The sequence below is a fragment of the Mustela putorius genome, unplaced genomic scaffold, assembly GCF_011764305.1.
Source record: "Mustela putorius furo isolate JIRA1106 unplaced genomic scaffold, ASM1176430v1.1 tig00003871_pilon_pilon_pilon, whole genome shotgun sequence".
Lineage (NCBI taxonomy): Eukaryota > Metazoa > Chordata > Mammalia > Carnivora > Mustelidae > Mustela > Mustela putorius.
In genome coordinates, this window is record NW_025422023.1 from 3682013 (window position 1) to 3696890 (window position 14878).

Below are 14878 nucleotides of genomic sequence, written 5' to 3' on the forward strand. Positions count from 1 at the left end.
CCATCTTGATGCCATCGATCAACAGCCCAGATATTGTCTCTCTCCACCTGTGATCTTCCTTTGGCTCCCATTATTTGATGCCCAACTTTTTCATTTTCTTATTTGCTATTTCAAACCTTCTGCTTTTACCAGAAGATGAAAGTGGAGTAGATCTATCACAGCACAAAATTACACTTTTTTCCAAAGAGTTGGACAAATATTCACCCTCTGCTGAGTTAGCTTCCTTGGTATAGTCAAACATGAAGACGGGTTTCACATCTTCTAAGGATTGTGCCCCCATTATATAGGTCATGGGTAAGATATCCATGTGCTATACATAACCTTACAATGATTAAATATTCCTAACTCCTCACATGAAATGACAGAGAATAAGCTAAAACTATAATTATAAGTATGTAAATTATTAATATATATTGGTTAATGTATATAAACATATATCACATTTTATTATAGTTTCATCTGGTACCACACAGCTATATACAGTTTTACAACACTTTATATAGTTTTACAGTAACTGTAACTTTCTTAACAATTCCTTAACAAGGAATGCAAATGACCTAAAACTGTAATCACAAGTACAAAAATCAAACTTATATCTATATATAATATGTCAGGTTTTATTATAATATGACCCAGTACTATATAAATATATGGTGCTTATCTAAAACTAAGTTATTTTTATAGTTATTTTTAGTTATTAAAGTAAACTTTTTTCTTTAAAAAAAAAAATGCCAGTCTTATTTAACAAATCCTTGCTACTCTATTCAAAGAATGTATGACTTTAAATTTTCATGCATAATATTTCGAAAGCCCAAATGTTTATTTGTAATTGTGATGTAACCAAAATCCTGTTAAAAGTGGCTTCCAGCTAAAATTCTCAAACAATGGATTTTATTTTATAGCATTAGGTAATCTTGAATAACAAAAGTTGAACTAAGAATCTGGGATTATCATTTGAAGAGTATTTATCTTGATAAATCAAAGTCTTTTTCAGAGAGTTATTCTACAATGTGCCTCTTTGAACTGAGCAAGAAGGATCATCTGAACAATGTATGTGGGTAACTGCCAATTTTCCTGCACATTCTTTCAGAATGAAATGCCTATTGAGACAACTAACAGGGAGACCCTTAGGGTTAAGTATAAGCACAGTATGAAAGATGAAATATATTGCTTTGTATTTTTTATTCATGTATTCATTCATTGAACAAATATTTATTTCATATCATTATGGAAAAGGTATTGCCCCAGGGACTTGTGGATCTCTGGTGAGTAGGATAATCATTACCCCCAAAGAACTTCTATCATTGTGAAGGGGGTGCATAGTAACTACAGATATGCAGTTTACTACTTAATTACAATTGTGTTCAATGCTACAAAGGAGAAGTACACAGAAAAATGAGAGTAAATAACAAGTGAACCCAAATTAGCATGAAGGATTCAACATGAGTTAAGTTGGTTAAATTATCTAAGGGGGAGGGACAGAACATATGAAAAGAAGTGAGAAAGAGAATGAGGGGATTGGGAACCCAGAGGACAGTTGAGCACCAAGAATGGCATGAGATGAAGAGAGACAAGAAAAATATCAGTCAAAACACAGAGATGTAGACCAGTGGTTCTCAAAGTGTGGTCCCAGAACAGTTTCACCAGCATCACATGGGAACTTGTTGGAAGTGCAAACTCTTGGCTCCCACTCCAGACTCAAATTGAATAAGAAACTTTGAGAGTTGGGCCCAGAGATTTGTGGTTTAGCATGCACCTAAAGAATTTAGATGTGTCCTATAGTTTGAGAATCTGTTGCACACCATGTTTAGGATTTAGAACTTCTTTCTGAAAGTCATGGATATCATTAAAGTATTTTAAGCAAGTAGATGACATCATCAGATGAGAATTAATATCTATCTATATATGTGTGTGTATACACACATATTCTGTCCCTCCCCCTTAGATAATTTAACCAACTTAACTCATGTTGAATCCTTCATGCTAATTTGGGTTCACTTGTTATTTACTCTCATTTTTCTGTGTACTTCTCCTTTGTAGCATTGAACACAATTGTAATTAAGTAGTAAACTGCATATCTGTATACACACACATATGTATGTATGATATGCATAAGATATAGAGCTTAGTTCCTAGAAGGTATGATTTCTTAAACTGTTTGACTATGACTTCTTGGTATAGATGACATGAAGGTGTCACCTAAAGACACCAAAAAAAGAGTATTCCAGAACTTACCCTTAAACCTACAACATGCTTAAATGGGTAAAACCCTTCAGGAAAATTAATGAATGCCCAACAGAAGTAGATGCTGTCCCCCTGGGAAAATAAGCAATATTTTCTATCAAGAACTGAGAGGACTTGAGTCATAGAAACAACTCTGCCCTCAGATCTACTCAAGGGTCCCTGAACTGAAATAAAGCCCAGGAAAGTGGATTTTGTAAGCCCAAAGCAGGGCAAGGTCCTAATACGACATCTCTATGGCCAAAAGTTTATTAAACATATTTAAAGTGATTTTAAAGTCTTGAAAATTAACAAGGCTTTTATGCTTACACAGTTTTACACCATTTAAAAAGTTTTTTTTTTTTAAAGATTTTATTTATTTATTTTACAGGCAGAGATTACAAGTAGGCAGAGAGGCAGGCAGAGAGAGAGGAGGAAGCAGGCTCCCTGCTGAGCAGAGAGCCCGATGCGGGGCTCCATCTCAGGACCCTGGGATCATGACCTGAGCCGAAGGCAGAGGCTTTAACCCACTGAGCCACCCAGGCGCCCCCCATTTAAAAAGTTTTTACACCATTTAAAAAGAATTTTCAAGGGTTGATTGGGTGGCTCAGTTGGTTAAGCGCTGCCTTTGGCTCAGGTCATGATCCGGGGGTCCTGGGATAAAGCTCTGCCTTGGGCTCCAGCTCAGTGGGGAGTCTGCTTCTCCCTCTCTCTCTGCCCCTCCACCCACTCATGCTGTCTCTCTCTTTCTCTCAAATAAGTAAATAAAATCTTTGAAAAAATAAAAATAAAAACAATTTTCAAGTAACTGGCATATCTAAATCCCTCACTCTTCCATGAAAATGTTACTGTATTATTTTAATCAATGTCCTAATAATAAGACAATCTCTACAGCAGAAATCCCGACTTATTAACAAAAAAACACTATCTCTTTTCCACTTTCTTAATCCCTGCATAGGTCTTCTCATTCTCCTGTCCTGCTGTAATAATTCTCATTTTCTGATCTCTAGATGATCACGGAAAAATGGAGCCCAGCTTTCCCACTCGCCTCCCACTTTTCTTTTTATTCCACTCTCTGGAATTTCATGCTTTTGCCGGTTTTACTTGTTTATACCCCCTCTCTTCATGCAGAAATTCAGTTACTGGACACAAAGCTCTTCTTTTAAAAGTTGTTGCAGGAAATTTACAGTCACCAAAGGGCTGATAAACCTGCAGTGTGTATTTCCTCAGCACGGTAATGGTTTCTTCCAAAATGCAGGGCAGCAACAAATGGGCTCAGGATATTAAAACCACACACAAATGTTTTGCATCCCAAGATGATAACCTCAGGTTTCATTCCTCATCCCCTCTCCCCCGCTCCCTGCCCGTTTACTTAAAGCAATTACAGAAAACCTAATTAAATGTTAGGGCAACTTCACTAGGGCCACTGTATCCTTCAGCCCAAGGAGGCTCATGGATGTTTCCACTGACCACAAATCTGAGGCTTTTTAAGAAGCCACAGGCCGATCCTCCTACTACAGGGATTATTCACAGTATGAATGTTCTGAATTGTGTGGCTCGGGCTTGCTGTGGGTGCAGGAGTCAAGCACACACCGACTTTTGTCTTCAGCTTCATAGGTGCCCCATTCACGAGGAGATGGATTGATGAGTTGGGTAGGGTTGTCCTGCCACACACCCAAAGTTTACATTCCAACTTTTGATCAATAGCACTAGACCCAGAAAGAACTGAAGCAGTAAGTGTCTCAATACTGAGAGTTTAGAATGCCCTACAATCAGCTGCATTAGTCAAGCTCTGAGATACTTTGTTATAAGCCATCTTTTCATTACTGTAGGTAAGTTCATTATCTATGACACTCTGCTCAACAAACCAGAGGCTAGTGGTTTGGGTAAGAGGAGGTAATATCCTTTCTCTTTGAAAGTAAAATTTTAAATCTGCTTGAAGTCCCCAGATGGAAAAAGGAAGCTGCCTTGAAATTTGTAATGCCATCAGCATTACTTCCAAGGCGGGAGGCTTTGAAGAGCATTTGGGAACTTGAAATTGGTTTCAGGTTACTTAAGGGCGGGGGAAATGCTTCCTTCTACAGATTTACTCAAATACAAATGGGTATTTTCCATCACGTCTGATAAGATCAAAGATTTTCCATCAGCATTCTTCCTTTAATAGTGGCATCTCCAGGATGCATGCTGTTTGAAGTTTGCACTGATCTGCTTTTATAATAGGATTCATTGTGGTTTGGGAGCCAGAGTGCAGGCAAGTAATTAGCATGCTATATCAAGAAGACTTATAATGAATATGAATATGCACTTGCTAATAGGGAGTTTCAAATGATTTTAGAAACCCAGATGCAAATGCAAACCTCTGATTGGATCTTTGTATGGCTATACATGCATATGGCAATAAAATCTGGTAAAATGATATTTATTCCTTATCTTTAGCAAAATTTTAATTTTCTAATAGGGTTCAGGCACCACAAATATTGTTTTCTTATAGACTGTTATAAAATGATCCAAATACAGGATGAATACGATTGTATAATTATTTAAGCAATATCTACATTCCCTGAGAAATATAATCTGTAGTACCGTCAACAAACATTAAGAGCTAGCTAATATCAAAAATTAAGTCAAGTTCCAGAAATTGTAAAGGCGGACCAAACATCGTCTCCAGCACTGTGTTCCTTTGTCTCATTTATTAGGTGATACTCCAAAATCCTGCATCATCTCGGAAGATTTTATAAAATGTGGTCATCAGGGGCACCTGGGTGGCTCAGTAGGTTAAGCCTCTGCCTTCGGCTCAGGTCATGATCCCAGAGTCCTGGGATCGAGCCCCGCATCGGGCTCTCTGCTCAGCAGGGAGCCTGCTTCCCTCCTCTCTCTCTCTGCCTGCCTCTCTGCCTATTTGTGATCTCTGTCAAATAAATAAATAAAATCTTTAGAAAGAAGTAAAAAAAAAAATAAAATGTGGTCATCAAATCCTTGCCTTCTGATACCCCATGTACATTTCACTAAACAGCATATTAAGCTCACATTAGACTTGTATTTCTTCTTAATGACTGTATTTTCATAAGGCAAAGGGAAGGTTTGAGACATCACGTTGTGTAGACCTAGCAATTCGGCCTCCTACAACACTCTCCCCCTTGGGAGAAGAGCTGCAAAGGTCACTTGACCAAATCTCATTATAGTATGTTCACAGGACAGAGGTTGCTGGGAAATGAATGACGCTCAGGTAGGGATGATCTGCAACATGTTACAACACTTTATTGAATTAGCAGGGTCTCTTTTTCATGTTTTCTCCCAGAGTTTAATCCTTTTAGTTTTCACTAATATGACCTAAAACATGGTACGTATCAGTGCTAGATGTCTTTTTTCCCCAAGATTTTATTTATTTATCTGGCAGAGAGATTCACAGCAAGAGAGGCAACACAAGCAAGGGGAGTGGGAGAAGGAGAAGCAGGCTTCCCACTGGGCAGGGAGCCGGATGAGGGCCAATCCCAGGACGCGGGGATCATGACCTGAGACAAAGGCAGATGATTAACTGAGCCACCCAGGGGCCCCTAGATGTCTTAATATAAATTAAAGTCACTCAAAATAGCGGCATTATTTAAAAGGCTGTAATAACAAAAACAAAACACACCACCAAGACAACAAAACCCTGAAAGTTTTTCAGCTACTCACTAAAATAATCAAAATATGGTAACTCGAAAGCCAAACCTTACAATCAAGACGTGGTTTCATGTTACACGAAGTCATCTGACACTCTTTAAACTACATCAGGAAAAGACACTGGACACATAATTTATCAACTTTTCCCTGAAATGTTTTCCTTGGATTTTTAATATATTTAATATAGAAATAGGCCATGTAACTAAAATTACTTTGTATCATTAAAAATCACAATTGTGATTTTTAGTAAGTCACAAAACTAAATAGTAAATCACAAAGTAACTAAAATTACTTTGTGTCATTAAAAATCACAGGTATATTAGATTTATTATAAGCATAATTTGTTAATTACATTTTTTATCTTTGTGATCAAGATGAATTTACCTAAAAATCAAAGAATAACATGGTTGGGACGGAATGGGTCAAGGGAGTTGCTTGGAAGCATTTCATATCTAGGTCATTGACCTGACTTCCTGTTTTACGTGATAATTTCTAATTACTTGGTTCTGTTTGGAATTCCTTGTCCAATGAGGATCTGTGTTTAGCTTCACTATGTTATTGTTTTGTCTAGAAATGAGAAGAAAATATTTATTAGATTATATATCTGGAGTGGGGAGTGGTTTTAGGAATCTATATGATGACCACAGATAAATGCTGTTTTTCCCCCTTCACACTTGAAATGTTAATTGCAAGATGATATTAAAATACTTATAAATGATACTTTGACAACACTAATACTGTTTTTCCCTTGCCTTTGCAGAAGTGTCAGGTTTTAGATGTTATAAGAGAACCAGTCCTTCTTTTTCTGATTTGACTTTCCAAACACCACCAAACTTAGAGCTGCAAGTATTAATGATAATTGGAGTATGAGGGTATGCAAAATGCTCTTTCTTACACTAATAGTGGTAACGAGTTAATAGATTAATTCTACCAGTTGTGATCCATGATTTATTCGCATTCTAAACTTTAGTGATGAAAAACCTGTTGAATGTCTGTTCCAAGAACTCTTTCCATGTCCAAAAAAGGAGCTAAAATCTTTCTGTATTTAACTTCTGCCTTATGTGTCAATTTCTTTGGAATATAATGAAGTGATTTTGTAAAAATGTGATAAAGCACATTCCACTGACATAGCAAATACGTTACTCATGTAAATATTTTTCACAAAACATTAAACTTATTACATACATATTTGAAGACATTCTAACATTTTCTTTAAAGTATAATTCTTAATGATTATCTAAATCATAACTACATGCATTTTTTTTTGTTTTTATTTCATGAAATACATTGGTAATTTCAAAAGAATTTTAACAAATTTTTTTTAAAAATTCTGTCCATAAGGGTGGGGGGAAACTCTATTCTTGGAGGTTGATTTAACCATGAACTTGTGAATTACAGACCTTATTATTGCTGTACCCTTATCATTACTCTACCCTTATTATTACCAGCCACTCATTTAATAGGTATTTATAGAGATTCAGCCATGTGCTGCACACTGTTCTGTGTGCTGGGGACACAGTGGTAAAGAAGGCAGATAAGGTCTCTGTCCTTCGCAATTCATTGTGGAGACAGTTCTTGAGCACCAAGAACATTTCCAAGGTAGCCATAGAGATGAGTTGCTTACGGATCCTTTCTTTAGAAGTTTACTATCTAGCACTAAAACAAATATGAGTTTACTAAGTGGCTCTGTTGTATGCATTGTGTACTCACCGGTACAGTAACTGGCACACATATTTGTCCAGTTAATGTATGCTAAATGAATGAATGGTTTATACATCTATAGCTATAATACCAAGTAGTGTCAAAGTCCACATATAAGTAAATTGAATTGCAACTCAGAAGAGTGAAAGTAACTAGCATCTACCTTGTGTCTCAGTTCTGCATAATGATCCTTGGGAATGGGTATTTTTATAATATAGGTAAAGAGCAGAGTCAGAACTTAAATAATTTTTCATGGAGCCAATGATTAGCAAAATCAGGACTTAGAGCCATATTTATCTGAATCCAATGTTCCTGTTCCTTTCACTATATCAATATTCCTCAAACTGTCTCAAAGAAGTGTTCTTGGGGTGCCTGGGTGGCTCAGTTGTTAAGCGTCTGCCTTTGGCTCAGGCCACGATCCCGGGGTCTTGGAATCGAGCCCCATGTCTGGCTCCCTGTCCAGTGGGGAGCCTGCTTCTCCCTCTCCCTCTGTTCCTCCCACCCAGCTTATGATCCATGCTCTCTCTCTGTCTCTGTCAAATATATAAATATATATATTTTATAGGTGTTCCTTGGTCAAATAGGTTTGGGGATTTCTGTTTAATATAACTTCCTCTTAGAAACTCAGAATGCAGATCAGTGAATTGAAGGCTTTGGTCAGAAGTTCTGCCATAAAAAATATGTTTAATTTGGATGGCCACTCTTTCCCCCCAATTTATTAAACCATATAACCCTACAGTCTATGTAAAGACAGAGCCCCATCTCATTGAGTCTTTCAACATGGTTTTGTTCAGCATTTTCCATCTGTTGGTTTATTGAATAAAAGTAATCTACTCTTTGGAAAATTCTGAAAATCCCATGAAGAAAGCTATCGTGAAATAGCTTCAGATGGAGAGATCAGGGTAAACCTGGGGAAATGGAATATTTGAGTTTGATGCTGAAGCATGGTTTGGGTTTAAAGACTCAGAGAGGAATCAAAGACACTTCAGGAGGATAGAATAGCACAAAGCCAAAGGGCAGAGATGAAAAAGCCTGGATCACTACAGGGGAGAATAGTTTACATGAATGGAGTAAAGAAATAAGACCATGGAATTAGATAGAAGAGAGACTCACAGAGAGCCTTGAATGGCAGCTGGAGAAGTTTGTTCTGTGGAGTGGGGAATCTGTAAAAATGGCAAATTGGTAAAATGATGTTTTTTTCCCAATGACAGATACTTTAGGAAAATTAATCTTTCTCAACTAGTAAACAAGACTAATCTGATTTACTTTTAATGGAATTTTAATTTTAATTATTATTACAAAAGCTGTTTTCAGATTTCTGATCTTACATCAAGTCATTAATCTTAAAAGCTTGAGAGCAATATTCTTGGTGAACCTCTGAAAACACTGTCTGATGGTGGAAACCAACACATATATCCAAAATAATAATACTCATACCCCTGGGTTTTCATTTTATGTTTACCTCATGTAATTTAGAAAAGAACATTAAGTGCAACTGCCTCTGGAGGGACTGCCACTTATAACAGTTCACACACAGGATATTGGGGACAGATACTTGCTTGTCTTAAAAGCATTATATTTCATAATCTTAAGGAAACTTAAACCAAACTAGAAAGGCTCATTTAAAAAAGAAAAAAAAAAGCAACTTATCCAGGGCAATTATTGTTACAACTGGGATATTAGATAAATACCTACCTAATACACAACCTTACCTAGTAATTTCCTTAGATAAGAAAAGAAATTCTTGGAGTGCCTGAGTGGCTCAGTGGGTTAAAGCCTCTGCCTTCAGCTCAGGTCGTGATCCCAGGGTCCTGGGATCAAGCCCCACATCGGGCTCTCTGCTCAGTAGGGAGCCTGCTTCCTCCCCTTTCTCTGCCTGCCTCTCTGCCTACTTGTGATCTCTGTCTAAGTGAAATAAATAAATAAAATTTAAAAAAAGAAAATAAATTCTTGTCCTGTATTTACTGACTTTTGGAAAGTTCTAAATTCATCAAGCCTTGGCTTCTTAAGTTACAAAATAAAGATATGAACTTGGCTTTTGAGGAAAGAAATGGAATAACAGCTACAAAAGTATTTGAAATCTCTTAAATTAAATATATATACTAAATTAAATACACACACACATGCACACACACACACACACTGTATAGTAATAACAATTATTTTGGGAATACGATGATACTCTATTCACAAAATTAGAACTGGAGTTACTAACATAGATTCAGGAGAGGGGAGGAGCACCATGATTAAAAATTATATTAGACACACACCCACTTGAGAAAGACATGGATAGTTGTGGAACTTTGCAGCAGAGCTGGGAGAATCAGGTCTGGGTGGGGACATCAATCATCCAGGCAATGCAGATCTGTCTATGATATGAAGTTTGACAGCAGGAATGAGTTTTAGTGATTTACCTTTAAGAGATTTACCAGTCTTATAGGATTCTCACTATATTAAACTGTAGAAAAAGTGAAGTTACCCTGACAAGATGAGTGGAAGAGTCTACGTTTTTCTGTAGTTGAAATGCTTGCATAGCTCATCTATTACAGATTCCTTATATTCATATTCCATTACACAGGTGAGACAGGAACATTAATCAGCTGAATGGAAATTACTAAACAGGTTAGCTCTAACTAATTTGGGGCTAAATAAGCAAACTTCCATATTTTAATGACGATTTAAAATTGATGAGCACAATCTTGTCTTCTAGGGTCTTCCTTCACTTACCAACCAGAATGTGAGCTCTATCAGGGTAGAGATTTGTGTCAGTTACATGCTGTCTCTGTGGCATTACAATGACTATTTATTGAATTAATGAAAGAATATTTCCTCTAGGACATTATTAATACTTATTTAAAAGATATGTGATCCAAAAAAAAAAAAAAAGGATACGTGATCATATCCAAATGTATTTTAAAGGAAAGGAATTTTTAGTCATGATGGAAGTTGTACCTCCTTCCCTAGTCAGAAAGACACCATCAAACACAACTTTGAATTAAACTTCGAACCTGCTTGGCATTCACACTAAGAATAGGGTGGCAGAAGGAGCTGAGTTATCAAAATGTTTTTTAGATTCTTCAAAATTGTTTTTAATAGCTGAGTAAATGCAGGTCCAGTACCAATGAAAATAATTTTTCTTTGTCTTTTAAAGGAACTCTAATACACAAGAATGACTCATTAATTTACAATAAAAAGGAAAATTTAACTCATGAAATTCCAAGTAGAAATATAAAATATTAGCATTTCATATTTTCAAGTGAGGAGTATGTATTTGAACTACTGCTGAGAAACCGATTTTCAATTTTAACTTTATATAGGGACTGGAATATAATTATGTGTTCTGATAGTTTTTCAAAATATTTCTATATATCCTGAGATTTCAGAAACCTTCAAAATATTCTATATATTCTGAGATCCTTGCTCAAATCATTCTACTATCATTTCAAAGGAGGGATGATTTAATAAAAACAATGAAACCAAGTACAAAACAGCTAATTCTTTTCTTTCTCATATGGAGTATGTCTCTTTGTTTTTTGTTGATTCCAAGTTACGTATATTTAATTTTTGATAAATCTAAGGCTATAGGTATAATTCCAGAAGACAATATTTATCCATATTTGACAATAAAACCTTATTTTTAATTGATCCTTGGCAATTAACTTAATGGAGGGTATAATCTTTAGGGAAGCTCTGGTTCAAATTCTGTTTTTTTCAGTGACCAGATAGATGTATGACAGTAGGAAAATTCCTTTACTACCCTAAGTGTCATTTTCCTCAAATTTCTAATTCAATGGGTTCTTTTAAGGATTCAATGAGATAACACATGTAAAGCTCTTTGCAGAGTAATCCCTTACTATGAGCTAACTAACAAGATTTCAGAAGCTAGAATGGTTTATGCTATACTATGTTCTAAACAACTCCTCTCATTCCAGAGGCTTCGTGAAATAAAAGTCTATTTTTCCATCACAACAGTCTTCAGGACAGCTGTCCCACATTAACTCTTAGTGATCCAGCCTGCATCTCTGTTGAGCCTATAGCCCCTCAACCACGCCTACTGAGCCAGGAGAAGAGAGCACAGAGAACACACACCCGCTCTTAAATGCCTTGGCTTAGCAGCAGGAATGTAACTTTCACACAGCTCATTGGCTAGAAGTAATCACCTGGGCCTGCAGAACCACCAGGACACCAGGACTTGTAGCACTCCCCTGTCCCCAGAAAGAACAGGAGAACTGGATCAGAGTATTATACATTATAACTGATAAAGCTACTTCAGTAGGAACATCAAGACATTGAATTTTTAGGAAATCACAATGACACTGAAATATTAAAAATTACCAATTCAAATGGAATATAAATAATTGTTTTCTGTGGTATGAAAGTGTTCACTGACAGAAGGAACAAAATGTAGACAAATTAGACTATAAGACCAAGAGGAAGAAAACCTGATTTGGGGTCCTGGAATGACTACTATCATGAGTAACTTTGGGTAGTTCCTTCCATTTCTTATTTTCTTAAACTTTAAATCAGTAAAAATAGGTAGCCCTTTGCCAGTGTACTTCACAGGACTGTTGTGAGGTCAAAAGAAATCTTTAACAGAAGGTTCTTTTAGGGACAAACTGTGGGGCAAGGACTGCCAGCTCTTTATATCTTTTTGGGAACACAATCTGACCACATTTTCTAGCTTCCTTTGTCTTAGAAGTGGCCACAAAAGCAATTCTGGACAACAGAATGGGAGTGGAAGGTCGTTGTACCTTTTCACAGGCAAGCTGGTGAAGAAGCTTGTGGGTCCCCTCCTTGCTGTCTTTCCCTTCCTGCTGGGTGGATGCAGAGAAGGATGAGGCCAGAGAGGATGACAGAACACAAGATGAAAGGAGTTTGGGTCCATCCATACCTGACCAATGGGAACAGACCTGCCCTACAATCAAGGGCACCTTCCTGGAACTGATATGTAAACAGATGTACCACTGTATCACTTTGGGGTTATTCTTTGGTGGGGTCTGTTACCAAGGCTTAGCATAATGCACACTTAAATGATATACACGATGAATAATATGCTTGGCTCACAGTGGGTTTTTCTAAATGACTACTGGATAAATGGATGATGAAAATACTTATTAATCTCACAATGCTTTTCTTTTTTTACTATGATTCAGTGTTTAGCTTCAAATTGTTAAAAACACTTTTTTATTTGGCAACATCTTGTTAGATACACAGAGAATTTCTATTAATTCTGAGAGTTTTCAAATAACTGAATGTGTGATTTTAATATTATGCTCAAAGTGCTATAAAACAGAGCAATTTGCTTGTTATATAACAAAAATCTCATTTTCAGAATGGTACGCTTGCAGTCTTTTTCAAAGTATCACTTCCAACATAAATGCTGAACAAATAAATTGCTGTGGAACACTAGGTTTTAATGTTTAATTACCAGTATCATTTCTTTACAAGCAATCTCATTTTGGTGTTTTCATAAGAGCTAGAAAAACCCAATCTTGAACAACAGAACAGTGGCACCTGATTCTGTAAACTGTGTATGACTTGTAATGTATTCACGTCCATTTTGTACTAGCATCACAAAGAAAAAGAAGAAAAAATGATTGTTTCTTACCCTGAGCTCCAATTCACTGAGAGAGATATTTATGTAACTATATAACACTGTCAACTGAACAAAGAGCTTCAATCATGTATCTTTTCCTATCTCCAGGTAAAGTTTTGTTCTCCTTCCCTTCTTTTACAAATGTGTTTCCTTCAAAGGATCCATACCCACTGGATAAACAATCTCTATGAGAAAACAGGAAAGCTCGCTATTTAATAGGTAGAGTTCAATGTCCTGAGTTTTGGAATCATAGTAAATAATATTTTGTGACAATACTCACACTATAACGATGATGACATTTTCATGATTAGCCATGTTTTTAGTAAAGGGAAATTAATGGGGAGGACTATCCTGTCTGAAAGATACATAGAACATGCTGCCAAACAAAACTGGGTTTCAGCATAAAATGTATATGTTATATAGACAGTATCCATATGCACCTAACTTCACTGTGTGAGTTTATATGCATTTCATTCATCTAGGATTTTTTTACCTACAAGTTGGAATGCATTTACTTCATACTCTATTATAAGCCCATTTAGTCACATTTCTGTCAGATCCCACTTGCATATTCAGTGTTGAATAAATCAGTGCTTAATAAACGTCCTTGAAAATGTGTTTGGAGATAAATAATGAACTGCTGTATCTGATCATAAATGTACATTTTTACTCTCAGAATCCTGAGCAAAAAGATAGCCTGACCTATTACACAAATATATGGAAAGAGAGAAATAATTATAGAGCAATCATGTCAAAGGAGCCTGGTTTATTCTTATTGAATGGATACACTACAGACAAAAAAATAAAAAGTGTTACAACTTCAAAAAATTCCACTGCAAAGGAAATACTAAATGAGGATAGGGAGTCAACCTTTTCATCATAAGTGCTTTTTGTCACATCTCCACGGGCTTGGGGCGCGGGCCCAGCCCCACAGCGTGAGGAGCTGCAGGACGCTCACATTGCCTGCCCGGCTGCGCCACCCCCTCGAAGGACCTGCTCCAGACGACCACGGGCATGCTTTCAATTTTCGGGAAGGTGGCCTGACAGGCAGACTGGGAGGACAGCCGAGATGGAAACACAGATCAAGTACAGATAAAAATATGTCCACCTTGATATACACAAACAAGACTTTTAGGTAACAATGTGTGGGGAAGCCTCTATTGAAAAATGAGAAGAATACAATCACTTCTTTCTCATCAATGATTTTCACAGTCCCCTTCAGATTCCACCCCAGCCTCTCTCCATAATCCACTATGTGTGCACATCCTACATCTATACTCACTTAAATAATATAGATTTCTGTCCCTTGCCTGTATCTCATAAATGTCAACCTCCTCAAAGCTTCGTGCTACTCAGCAGGCTTCAAATTTGTTTTTAAAATCTATTATGTGGGTGATCCTCTAGCAATACTTTGAAGTACCTTCCCTATTAAAAGTGAAGAGGGATCAGGGGTTCTAAGAAGAGAAATAATGGCAGTTTATGAATATTATTTCACACGTTCCTGACTATGAAATAATTCTCTCTGCTTTAAAAAAAAAATAGAACACATATGCAAAAGAAAAAACATCAAAAATAAAATCTAGAAGGAAAAAGGAGCCACATAAAATCTTGCTACAGGTTCATGTTTTATATAAAGCTGCAGTTGGGACTTTACAAAGGAAATCTCTGCACTTCTTATTTCTGGTTCAGAGGATTTAC

The 14878-nt window shown here is 36.6% G+C and overlaps 1 protein-coding gene across 2 annotated transcripts in view; it reads right to left on the reverse strand.

Annotated features, from left to right (window-relative positions):
* The window catches only part of UNC5C (unc-5 netrin receptor C), a 360754-nt gene that overhangs the window by 119524 nt on the left and 226352 nt on the right, over positions 1-14878 (reverse strand). The window lies entirely within an intron of this gene.